This window comes from Xenopus laevis, chromosome 8S, assembly GCF_017654675.1.
Source record: "Xenopus laevis strain J_2021 chromosome 8S, Xenopus_laevis_v10.1, whole genome shotgun sequence".
NCBI classification, from domain to species: Eukaryota; Metazoa; Chordata; class Amphibia; order Anura; family Pipidae; genus Xenopus; species Xenopus laevis.
This window is the reverse complement of record NC_054386.1, coordinates 22,003,857-22,017,303: the sequence shown is the minus strand read 5'-3', so window position 1 is coordinate 22,017,303 and position 13,447 is coordinate 22,003,857. Positions and strand designations below refer to the sequence as shown.

The window sequence follows — 13,447 nt, the reverse complement described above, 5'->3', positions numbered from 1 at the left end:
TATGTTCCATATGTTAGAAAATATACGGGGGAACCCAGTTACCCCAAAAAAAATGTAAGTACTTTTGCAGGCTATCACTCTGTAAAAAAGAAAAAGACGCCAGCGTTTTTTGGGACTTAGAAACTTTTTCCACTAAAAATATGATGTAAGTAACAGAAGATTGAGGAAGATTTATGCACTCCATTCCACTACGCCTGGTCTGAGCTGGGGAAGGCAAGTCTGGCGAAAGAGGTAACGTTCAGTAAAATCCGCATCTTAGTGAATTTGCAGAGTAACGTCCATTCACCAGAGTGAAAATTCGCCTGGCGAATAACTGCTAGCGTCTGTCTCTTTCTCTAGCGAAGTTACACCCGCGCCCGCGAATCGTCAAATCCCAAATCAAGAGCAAGCAGGGTGACTGGTGATTTTCTCCAAGCAATGAATGAGTGAGATTGTAAGAATAGTAAAGTAACAATTGTAAGGGGAATATTGAACACACACTTATGTTGCAGCATCCTGACACTTCTAATATACAGACAGTATAATAATGTATCTTTTATTTCAAAGGAATATGTTAATGTAGTGTTATTTATGTGCATTGACTATGCCCTAATATTGGTATCATTATATGCAAGCAAACTAATTATTCATCTGTAAATAAATCAGTGTTTTTGTACAAAGCATGTCGGCATTTGAGAAAATGAAATTTGAGAACATTGGAATTATATTAGAACTATGGGGCAGTTGTACTAAAGGACGAAGTGACTAACGCTGGCGACATAAGTGTGTGTTCAATATTCCCCTTACAATTGTTACTTTACTATTCTTACAATCTCACTCATTCATTGCTTGGAGAAAATCACCAGTCACCTTGCTTGCTCTTGATTAGGGATTAAATCGGAGGAACTAGGATTAACATTGTTATAAAAGTCAGGATAAGGTTTATGTGCCTGTCAGCCATCGACAGAGTCCCACTAATCTACTCATACACACAAAAGCTTGCTGCGTAGATGAGAAGGAGGCCACTGCCTGCATTAAGTTAAATATTAAGTTAGTTATATTAAGTAAAATATTTCCTTGTACCTCACTGTACATATACATATATTGAACCACAAATATGCTTATTTCGGTACAATGTATGTTCAGTGGCAGTAAAATGATGTAGTATTTGCTTTCAGAAAAACACTGTGAAAAAATGAAACATTAAAGGCTAATTTGTTTTGACAATTAAACAATGAGAGGGATATCCTACATTGGGACATATGGGGGCAAAGTAGCGTCAAATCGCTAGCGTTACCACTCGCAGGGACTTTGCAGATTTCCTTATATAATAAGGTGAGCTATAAAATAAAAGAACATTAAAAAAAGAATCTGTCATTGTACAATAAACACTTTTTTATTTTGTTGTTGTTGTCAGGGTCACTGAAAACTAGACAAGAAGTTTCCGCTTTATACTGCAGGCTATTCAGTCCAATAATTGATCTCTTAGGCACTCACTAAGACATTGTTTGTGGCTTGGATGTTCTGCATTAAAGGGGTGGTTCATCTTCAGAACATTGTCTAAATGTATAGCCCCAGTCAGAAGAAACATTTTTGAAATCAATCTTTATTGAACCTACAGACCATATAAGCTGTGGGTCGTAGCTGTTAAAAGTCTCTCTCCTCTGCTCTCTGCTGCCTCTCTGACTGGGTGTGCCGACACCGGAAGTCCATTCTGCCCATATAGGAAGTTGGCACTGATTTAGTTACTGCGCACCCACCCGAACCGCGTCTTGCCCACACCCGACCTATTTTATAGACAGCCCGTCCCACTGATGACATCACAAAAAGGGGCAGGGTGGGGCATGCGCGTGCCTATAAAGCCGGAAGTTGGCAATGTAAGGTCGCAAACCGGCAAACAGCACAGTGAGGTCAACCCGAACCTCCCCGACCTGCGGGTAAACCAACGGGTTCCGTGGGTATCAGGTCGGCCCACACATCACTACTGCGCATGCCTCCCCGCTCCTGCTTCATTTGCATTTCACTAATCCTATTGGCTAAATTTTGCCAGCCAATCCCATAATATGATATGCAAATGAACCAGGAGAAGGAAGCATGGGAAGAGCCAGTTCAGTGTGATGTGTTTTTTTGTTTGGCTGCCTGCCCAGTCCCGGATGAGAGCACAGACAAGAACATTTAAAATAATAAAGATAAATTGCAAAAATGTTTTTTTATTCTCACAGGGGCTATTCAAACAGAATACGGTCTAAGGTGAACTTCCCCTTAAAAGAAAAAAGATTGGTCACTTGCAGATGCATGTGGATTTCAGGACTATATGAATTATTATGTCTCAACTCCCTGTGATTTACAGAGACATTAAATCACAGAGGTTAATTCAGTCAGATGCTTTGCAGCATGTAAGATTCCTTGGTGCCAAGATTAACTAAGTGCCCCACTGTAATGAGCATAAATGTAGAACAGTAAAGATTTAAAAATTCAAACTTATGTATCATTTAAAGCAAAATTATACACGCTGGACCAATTTGTCCAGGAATAAAATAAAAATGTATATCAATCACTTTAGTTCCTACTAACCTCTCATGCTCTCACCTCTATTTATGGTGCACACAGAGATTTTTTATGGGCATATATAACAAAGTCCCTTACCAGTATCAATGAAAAGACAATACAACATGTAGCAACTTTCTCCAGAATAGTAAAATGCATAATTCAGTATTTCATGACACATTATCCATCTGTTAGACACAATGAAACCTGTTTCCTAAAAGTTGCAAAACATATATGTTGCAAGCGCAGGCAACATTACTTGTAGGCTCTTTTGTACAGCCAGGTAAAATTGCTTGCACTGTAAATGAGGCCACTGAAAATGAGTCCTTAAAGGGATACTGTCATGGGAAAAAAAATTTTTTTCAAAATGAATCAGTTAATAGTGCTGCTCCAGCAGAATTCTGCACTGAAATCCATTTCTCAAAAGAGCAAACAGATTTTTTTATATTCAGTTTTGAAATCTGACATGGGGCTAGACAAATTGTTAATTTCCCAGCTGCCCCAAGTCATGTGACTTGTGCTCTGATAAACTTCAATCACTCTTTACTGCTGTACTGCAATTTGGAGTGATATCACCCCCTCCCTTTCCCCCCAGCAGCCAAACAAAAGAACAATGGGAAGGTAACCATATAACAGCTCCCTAACACAAGATAACAGCTGCCTGGTAGATCTAAGAACAGCACTCAATAGTAAAAACCCCTGTCTCACTGAGACACATTCAGTTACATTGAGAAGGAAAAACAGCAGCCTGCCAGAAAGCATTTCTCTCCTAAAGTGCAGGCACAAGGCACAAGTGCAGGGGCAGCTGGGAAATTGACAAAATATCTAGCCCCATGTCAGATTTCCAAATTGAATATAAAAAAATATGTTTGCTCTTTTGAGAAATGGATTTCAGTGCAGAATTCTGCTGGAGCAGCACTATTAACTGATTCATTTTGAAAAAAAAAATTTTCCCATGACAGTATCCCTTTAAGGGTGAACTACTCCTGTAACCAGTGTGAAGTTCAGCTTCCATGGGCACAAGGGAGCCCTGTGCCTTACACCTTTCACTGACCAGGCCTTAAGTACAGAGCTAACATAACATATTGTTCCCATGACATTGCATACCTCCCAAGTGTCCCGTTTTCAGCGGCACAGTCCCGCTTTTGACAGCTCAACCTGCAGTCCCGCATTTGTACTGAAAAGTCCAGACTTTCTCTGCACTTAACAGCCAGAAAAAGATACAAAGTTTCTAACTGAATTGGCTTTTGGCAGAGAGCCCAGAACAGCCACCAGGTAATTGTAACTATTTAGATAAACAGGTCTCTTGGGAGAAATTAGACTCACAGCAAGGGTGAGGCCACACAAGGAGATTCGGGGAGATTTTGTCGCCTGGCGACTAATCGCCTCGTCTTTTGTGCGACTATCTCCCCGAACTGCCTCTGCGTTTTTCCCCATAGGCTAGGATGAAAAGTCGCCTGCGCTAATGCAAACGCAGCGATGCGTTTTCAATAGTTGCCGACTATCTCCCCGAACTGCCTCATCGTTTTTCCCCATAAGCTAGAATGAAAAGCCTCTGGGGAAAAACGCCGAGGCAGTTCGGGGAGAAAAAACACAGAAATATGTTCAAACTTTCATAACCTGCCAAATTTTGTAAAATGAACATGGTGATTAGGGGGTGTGGCCACAAAAATGGACGTGGTAAACAAAAATTTTGCCGAGCTAAGTGCGCCAACTTTTCTTGTCCCTCTTTTTAATTCTAAAATGTTGGAAGGTTTGTCGAAAAGCATAAAAGTATATGAATGTGGGCTACCCACACAATGACATTACTGCAGGTGCTAATTGCACACTGTGGGAACAAGCATGGTGAATTGCATACATTTATTTGCACGAAGAACTTTGTGCCAGTAGTAAACAAATGACACACTCTGCGTGCTGTTTTAACGTCGATTAATAAAAGTGGTTGTTTTTAAACAATAAATCGATGTTGCGGAACTCCATTCTGAACTCTTCTATTAGTAAACAAATCCCCCAGTCACCTAAAGTATTCGGAGGGGAGAAGCTGTTGTGTAGCATATGCTTTGACTTGTTGCTGCCACACTGAAACAGTGATGAACAGCCTCACACATTGAAACTGGAATGATGGAAAGATCACCACTTCACAATGAACAGTGATGTATGTGAAAATAATAGCCCTCTGGGTTTTCTCAGTAAATCTGCAACAATTTTAACCCTGTTCGTTTTAACCGTAAAAGATCATTTAACTGTTTATAGTACAGTTAGGTAAATAGCTACTGAATTGAAAATATAGCCACCATTGTTGCTACTCATTTGTATTTATAATCTTGCAACCAGTGCATGTACAACAATAGTCCATATATATCTAAGCCTTCTTATGCTCTCCTCAAAAAGGTCTTGTGACAAACAAGCAAAATAGGGTAGAATGATTAGGAGCTCTTTGCACACCATAACAAACATCATGGGAATATAGAACTAGATAGAAAATTCTCCTACTTCAAACAATGGGAACAAAGAGTAAGGGAAGAGACACATGCTCAGATTCGAGGAGATTAGTCGCCCGGCCACAAAACTCCACTTCTTGGGGGTGAATAATCTACCCAAACTGCCTTCCCACCAGATGGCACTTGGAGTGCTTAATTTTCGCCCGAAGTTCGCAACTTCGATAATGAAGCGCTCCGAGTGCCATCCTGCCGGCGATTTACATTCTAGCAGGCGGAAAGGCAGTTTGGGGAGATTAATCGCCTGAAGAAGAGTAGATTTGTCGCTGAGTGACTAATCTCCCCGAATCAGAGCGTGCGTCTCTACCCTAAGACTAAATTCAATGTCAAAGACAAATATTTTAATTCAATTCCATATTTCTACTTAAACAATGAAGTAAGCTATTCCCATTAATTAGAATCTGGCACAACCCCTTTCCCATTGATTTTACACTGTCTTTGTCTTGTCCACACAACAGATCACTTGTTCTAAAAGTATAAAATGTATCTAATGTGGAGTCAGGGAGCATTTATTGCCTTCTGTGCTAATTCGGAGAGGCTTCAGATGGGAGTTTCCACCTTCCTCTGGGTCAGCGTTGGCAATGTATGTGCTTATGGTAGGTATGATCCACCTAGTATTAGAATACTAGAATACTGATACAGTAGCAGGAATCATCAGTCGTATCGATGTATTAGTGCATCAGCACAGCACAGCATCTGCTCTCATGGATAGAAATGTTGGCTACTGAGTTGCCATTTCACACATGACTTACATGCTGCTGCTTTTTCTGACAGCTGAGCTGTTAGAATAAAAGGGTATGCCATGCAACAGGCAGTTTCAGCTCACTGTGAAACCCAATAAATTATGATATCTACTGCAGGAGCACATACTCCAGTGTACACGGGCCCAAAAACTAGTTCTAATCACCATGCCAAAGACAGTCATGAAACATAAACAGCAATGGTTCAATTATGTCATGAATTTAGCATTGTTCTGTGTACCAAATTAAAGCTGAAATATGAAGGCTCTGTACTTAATATGAAGTTTGTGTAATGTCCATATGTGTGTGCAAGATAATTGTACAGTTGAATGTACAAAGAATGGATCAGCTATACTGTTTTGTTAGTAACGAAGGGAGTCATTTCCTTTTGTCCTTTTCAATTTATGAATAATTCCATCTCTGTAAACTGGTACTAATTATAGTAATAATGTTGCCTCTCATCATTATGTTGCCTACGCTGTCTCCTCAGGATTAGGTTCTATTGTATTTTTATACATAGAGATAATATTATCTATTGAAGAATATAAAATAATTGCAGAACAGTGGCAAGACATTTGTGACAGACAAATATGGAGTATGATCCGTTAAAGCGCAAGAATCATGTGACTTTATCCTTATAAGGCATCACTTCCGGTTGCTCGGCCTCTTGACAAAGCCACGCTTGGTGGCGAAGCGGCTGTCGAGGTGCAGCGTTGCATCGGAGCTCTGAGGTTTCCCTACCTAGAGGACTTGCGATTGCTGAGGCACACTATTCCGGCACAAGTTGATATAGCAGGAAGAGGAAGTTTTGCCTATAGCGCACCTGCATTCACGATCGGTGTTAACTTGTTACATCTTTCACTGGGGCTGAACTAATTTTGGAAATATCCCTGGGACACATTACCATCAATGCGACTGTTAAGTTGCTAATTTGGACTCTTGATCCACAAACATATGCATGGGAATCCAATCCAACACAGCATTCACCTTGATGAGGCCAATATCCTGTATAGCCCCATATCGACCTTGTGATTCTATTTGGAACTGATTAGTCTAACTTTCTTTGGGGCTTAGTACTCCTTCACTGTGGACTAGGGACTGTGTATATGAGCTCTGTTGTCCAGATATTTTTTCCTGCATTTTATGTCACTTGAGACAGTGCCCTCTCCAAAATTGGAATCCTAACGTCTGCATATATATACGTATACATGGATGAACACAACTAAGGCCTTCTGCAGGCGCTATTACAAGACTTCAAATTACTTTAGTTAATTACCTTTAACAACATTTTTTTGCATGCTATTCTCACATGCGATTCGTGTTGAATTCGCTTGATGGGTTAATATTCAATAAGGAGAGATCTCTCATCTTCTATGCAGCGCTGCTTGTTTTAAATGTTTTTATCTACATATGGCATGGTGATACATAAATATTGCTTTTTAATTTAAGTTAATTTAGCTATTTTGTGATCTGTTATATTGATTTATTGGGGGACTATTGGATTGGAGTAGAAGTCCCATTTTGTGTGTGTATATATATATATATATATATATATATATATATATATACTGGTAGCACAATGACTTACCAAGATGGTATCACACAAGATACCATGTATAAATGGAATAGGAAGAAAAAGAAGATGGCAATTCAATATTAGCTTCGGAACTTTATGTAATTCTACCATTACTCAGTTTTTGTAAGCAACTTTTAGGGTAAAACTCCACCGGGTGATTTTACCTGCGATGCTTTCCGTTCTGACGCAATGAGACTAATTACAGGCGTCACGTTGGATGCGCCAAATCTAATGTAAGCAATACAAATGTCGCACGTAGAAGCTGATTGCATCCGACACGACTGTCGGATGCGAATGCTGCATGTTGCGTCTTCATCCAACAGTCACGTTGTGTCGGATACTATCAGCTTCTATGTGCGACTTTTGCATTACTTACATTAGATTAGTCTCATTGTGACGGAACGAAAGGAATAGCAGGTACAATGATACAATAAGGCTTTCCATAAAATGCACTATACAGTCACCACACAACAAAGAATAGGTTAAGATGAAAGCCTAGCAATTAGTACATACTTTGGAAATACAGTTGAAAGAAATACATAGTACAGGGTTTTTATAAAACTGAAGGTCAAAAATGAAGAGAGTTATTGTATGGTTTTATTTTTATTTTCTAATGAAGGGCACATGATGGAACAGAGAAAGCATTAAACTGCCTTTGTACAAGTTATTTAATCTACTGAAATTTGAGGCAGACCATCAATTGAATTACAAATGCAATGTTGTTGTGCAAAGAAGGGCTGTCCATATAGAAATCCCCATTGCCATCAAAGATATGTTTTAGCCCCCAGTATGTCTACAATCATCACAGACCTCTTTGTAAGAGATCCCTGATACTGTGGCCCCCAGCATTTGATATGGTAGATAATTGGCTCACAAAATGGGAAATCTTAAAGGGATACTGTCATGGGAAAAAAAAATTTTTCAAAATGAATTAGTTAATAGTGCTGCTCCAGCAGAATTCTACACTGAAATCCATTTCTCAAAAGAGCAAACAGATTTTTTTATACTCAGTTTTGAAATCTGACATGGGCCTAGACATATTGTCAATTTCCCAGCTGCCCCAGGTCATGTGACTTGTGCCTGCACTTTAGAAGAGAAATGCTTTCTGGCAGGCTGCTGTTTTTCCTTCTCAATGTAACTGAATGTGTCTCAGTGAAACATGGGTTTTACTCCGAGTGCCATCCCGCCGGCGATTTACATTCTAGCCAGCGGGAGGCAGTTCGGAGAGATTAGTTGCCCCGAAGAAGAGGCAATTTATCGCGGGTGACTAAATCTCCCTGAATCTGAGTGTGTGTCTCTGCTTCTTCACACAAGGGGGCAAATTCACTAACCTCTGGAAATTCGGCAGCGACGACTTCGCTCAAATCACCACACTTCGCCAGAACAACGTTAATTCACTAAAATGCAAAGTTGCTTCAAGGGAGCCAAATGATGGCGAAGCTTCGCTATCGTTAATTCGACAAGCGAAGAGAAGTTGTGCAAGCAATGGTTAATTTGTATACGGCGGGAAGTTATATTTCAATGGACATATATGTTGCAGCAAATACATTACATTACACAAGCCCAGGGAAACCTTAATAAAATAAAATAGAGTTGTTAGTTTGCCCTACACATGAGCCCAGTGTATAGTTTATGTGCCATATGTTAGGAAATGTAGGGGGAAGCCGGGTACCCTAAAAATTTACGATCTTTTGCAGCCTATCACCCTGAAAACCGGAAAAGTCGCCAGTGTGTTTTGGGACTTTTTTTTTGAGGAACTCCTATCTACTCTATTGCACTTCGCCTGGTCTGAGGTGGCGAAGGCAAGTCTGGCGTAAGAGGTAGCGTTCATTAAATTCCGCATCTTAGTGAATTTGCGTAGTTTGGTCCATTCGCCAGAGCGAAAATTCGCCTGCCGTTAGAGTGCGAAGTAGCGATACAGTCTATCTCCTTCACTAGTGAAGTTACACCTGCGCCCCTTAGTAAATCAGCGAAGTAATGAAATGACGTCACGCTGGCGAATTTTCGCCATTGTTAGTCACTTTACCCTTTAGTAAATTTGCCCCAATAGGTGAAAAAGAGCTTCTTCAGTGTTCATGTCTAAAAACCATGGCAGGACCTGATGTGATCAATGAGAATAATCAATGTAGTTGGTTAGCTATTACAGGCGGTGGTTCAGGGACATTGGGTACTGGATATGGTTATACATTAATTGTTCATGGATACTCCCTTAATATATATCAATAAAGCTCCCATAAAGCTCTGGTGACATTAACTGCAAATTATGCCATTAAATAAAACAATCTAAAAGAGAACAAATATTTCAATGAACAATATGATTATGTGGGTGTCAGCATGTTGTTGAGTTATGTGAATGTACATACAGACCTTTAAATAGCACCTAGAACAGAATATGCCCAGTGTTTGATAATGATCAAATGATCAAAACAAAGATGGGTTTATATTTCCAGTGCAAGTGCCTTATGGGTTGTTTTTCTAATCTTAGAGGAAGATCAAGGGAAGCACAGGGCTGCATACTATCACAATGGTCACCTAATCTCTATACTATTTTTTTTTTTAGAGGTTAGAAGAGACAGGAAAATGTTAGCTGTTTAACAGTGAAGTAAATCATTTTCCCTGGAGTAAACAGCCGTTTGTAAACAGCCACCATAGTCATAGTATCCAACAGTCTACTTGGCACCAGACAATGGGGTATTATTCGCTATTGTGTAGGAGTTGCATTCAAAGCCTCCCCTAGTACCTAGTCATTGATCTTCTGTTTATAATGGGTAAAATCGACATCATTTTCTATGGATAAGATTTTTCAGTATGTTGGCATTCCGAATAGTGACAATTTTCGATACCATTATGCACATTATTAAAGGACCACTAAACCTAAAATACAAATTGTTTTGTTTAAAGGAGAAGGAAAGGCTAAAATGAAGTAAACTTTATCAGAAAGGTCTATATAAATACACCAGTAAACCCTCAAAGTAATGCTGCTCTGAGTCCTCTGTCAAAAGAAACACAGCATTTCTTTCCTTCTATTGTGTACACATGGGCTTCTGTATCAGACTTCCTGTTTTCAGCTTAAAACTCCCGGGCTAGGGCTTGAGCATGCTCAGTTTGCTCCTCTCTCTTTCCCTCCCTCCTCCCGTCCATGCTGTAATCGAAGCTCAAAGCGAGGAGGGAGGGACTCAGGCAGGAAGTGATGTCACAGCAAGCTAATATGGCAGCTGTTATCCTAAACAGGGCTTAAGCATGCTCAGTTTGCTCCTCTCTCCCCCCCCCCCCCACTCCTCCCATCCCTGCTGTAATCTGAGCTCAGAGCTGTAAATGAGCAGGGAGAGACTTAGGCAGGAAGTGATGTCACACCAAGTTTATATGGCAGCTTATATCCTAAACAAACGGAGACAGTGTCTAGAGCTGTATACTCAGGTATGGTAAAGCATTCTGCAGAATAAATATAGCATTCTAGCTTGCACTATTGTGGCTAATCTGTTGTCAATAAACTGTCTTGGAGCTTTCCTTCTCCTTTAAAACAGAATTATAATCACAGGTCACAATCAGTGTTTTCAGAGCATTTCAGCACTAAATATTTTGGTATAAGTTTGACTGTAACTTTTTACTATCAACAAACAAGTCTCAAAGGGCACATTTCTGCCCACTGGCTACACACAAAAGAAAATAAGCACAACAAGTGGCATGTTTTCATTTATGGACCCTTCAAATTAAAGCAAATTAGAAAGAATACTGCTATATTGCTCAGCAATTTATATATCATGGGAATAATAAACGGAAAAAAAAAACATTTTTGTTTTCTTAAGATTTTAATGTATAAAACTAGTACACAGCTGTAAACGGTGCAGGTATCGTAAGAGCAGACTGCAATATGAAATGCCTAAACACAGGGTACAGTATTTAAAGCTTTTGATATTTTTCATCCAAGTTTGTGGTTACTAAGAGAAGAGTACCAACATAAAGATAATGAATATAAAATCTGTGCCTAAACTTTACAAATATTTTTTCTGGTTGGTAGTCAATGGCCATTTAGACAAACTAGCATTTACTTGCAAAAAATGGAAACTCAAATTTCAAGATCAAGCTACCCCCAACTAAAAGATGATCAATTTTATTCTTGCCTGCATTTCTTATTTAACTGAAATGTAATAAGTGTATTGTTGTTTATATTAGTAGAAATGATGGAATGAGTACAAGCAGAAATAATATTTCTTCTTGCAGAAAAACAAATTGCATGCCAAGGTTCCTGATTATGCCTGTTACTAGTCCACCAGAAGGATCGCTTTCGAGGTTTATTCATTTAGAAATCATACAAATGCCTGGCTTTGCAAAAGTTTATTCATGCAGAAGTCTTGTTAGAATGCACATGAGAGAGCTGGGTTAGCAGTCAGGAGATTGTATACGACTGTATAATGATGCTGTTGTAAATAACTTAGAAATACATTGCTTATTAATGAGATTTTAGATGTTCAAATCTATCCCATAATGAAACCCCATAACTCCTCAGTAACCCAGTAAACAAATCATATAAAGATTTTCTGCAAAGAGTTTCTTATCTGAGGGGACTTTTAACACAAAATGCGAGCAGTGTGGTTAAAGGGGACCCGTAACCCCAAAAAAAATATTCACAATCCTATTTTATCACATTAGTCAAGCAAAATGAACTTTAATTACACAATAGAAATTATTTGAATCTTGTTTCCTTCAGTCTAGGAACTCATAATTATAAAAAGCAGGCAGGAGCCATTTTGTGGACACTGTAATTAAGGCAAGCCTTGTATCATCTGATGTCCATCCCCATGTCCTGGCTACACAATTAAATGGTAAAGAGAGAGGGGGAATGTGGGGAGAGCAGTGACATCTAGCAAGTGCTGAATGGAAAGTGAAAGTAATTGTCTCCCCTGCCTCTATACCTAAGGAATAGACGAGGGGCAGGCAATATTTGATTGACAGCTGAGATTTTTAAAGGAGCTTACAACAGCTATGAATGATTTAATAAAAAATAGAAATTGAATTTCATGTTTAATTTGAAAAGGACTTTTATTATACAGCTTTTTGTGTCTGGGTGACAGGTCCACTTTAAGGATGCCTGCTAAACAGTGTGTGCTGCAGCGTGCACGTGATTTACCACTGTAAACGCAAATTTGCAAATTTGCTTTAATAAATGATGTATGATATGATTTTTTCTTGCATTGTGTCTTGTTTCATTTCTGGTGCACCAATGCACATAGCACAGAAAGCACTATTAATTTGTAATTCATTAGCTGCAAGTCAGTTACATGTGTAGCGCCAACACTCCAAGGGTGCCATAGTAGTAATAGCTATTCGAAACAGGAATTACTTCTAGGACTCCCTAGCCCTATAATTTAGGGGTCATTTATTACAGTCCTGTTGCAAGTGCAGGAACACCATGGGGTGCAAAAGCAAGGGCACTGCTGCATTCTGTACTTTGAGTACCTTGCGTGCCTGGTGTATTATGAGGTTCATAAGGGGCACAAGTAGGGTTGCCACCTTTTAAAAAAAAAAAAAAAAAATTACCGGCCAGTCATGAGGGCAGGAACTAAAGGGGCGGACCGTGACAAAAAAGGGTGGAGCCGGCAGGGTGTGTCGTAAAAAGGGGCGGGCCACGGGTAGTGCCGCAAAACGGGCGGGGCCACATCGCCAGAAGCGGAAGAAAATGTAAGTTTTCACCGGCGGGCAAGGGCTTTTGTAAATGGTATTACAAATTACCGACAGCTACATTGCCGGTAAATTTGTAATACTGGCCTCGGGCCTGGCAGGTGTTTGACCGGCTAATCCGGTAAAATACCGACTGGGTGGCAACTCTGGGCACAAGGAAGTCCTGTCCTTAGGACCATTTGCACACTTAATGATTTAAAAGATAGGTGGCAGGATGGTGTAATATATTGTAGTGCACACTGGGTGCAGAAAAATGCTTATACGTGTAAAGTGAAACTTGTTGATGTAGGAGGTTCTGTGACCATCTTGGAGTAGCTTAAACCTCACAGCAGCAGCCCGCAGGTTACCAGGGGTACCAAAAAGCCGTTGCTGGTAACTTAAATAGCCAAAATTCTAATTTTTAAATCTGAACTCTGGCTCTTCTAGTG

The 13,447-nt window shown here is 39.7% G+C and overlaps 1 protein-coding gene across 6 annotated transcripts in view; it reads right to left on the bottom strand.

Moving 5' to 3' along the window:
* The window catches only part of LOC108699830 (echinoderm microtubule-associated protein-like 5), a 119,043-nt gene that overhangs the window by 92,019 nt on the left and 13,577 nt on the right, over positions 1-13,447 (bottom strand). The gene's annotated exons all lie outside the window — the stretch shown is intronic.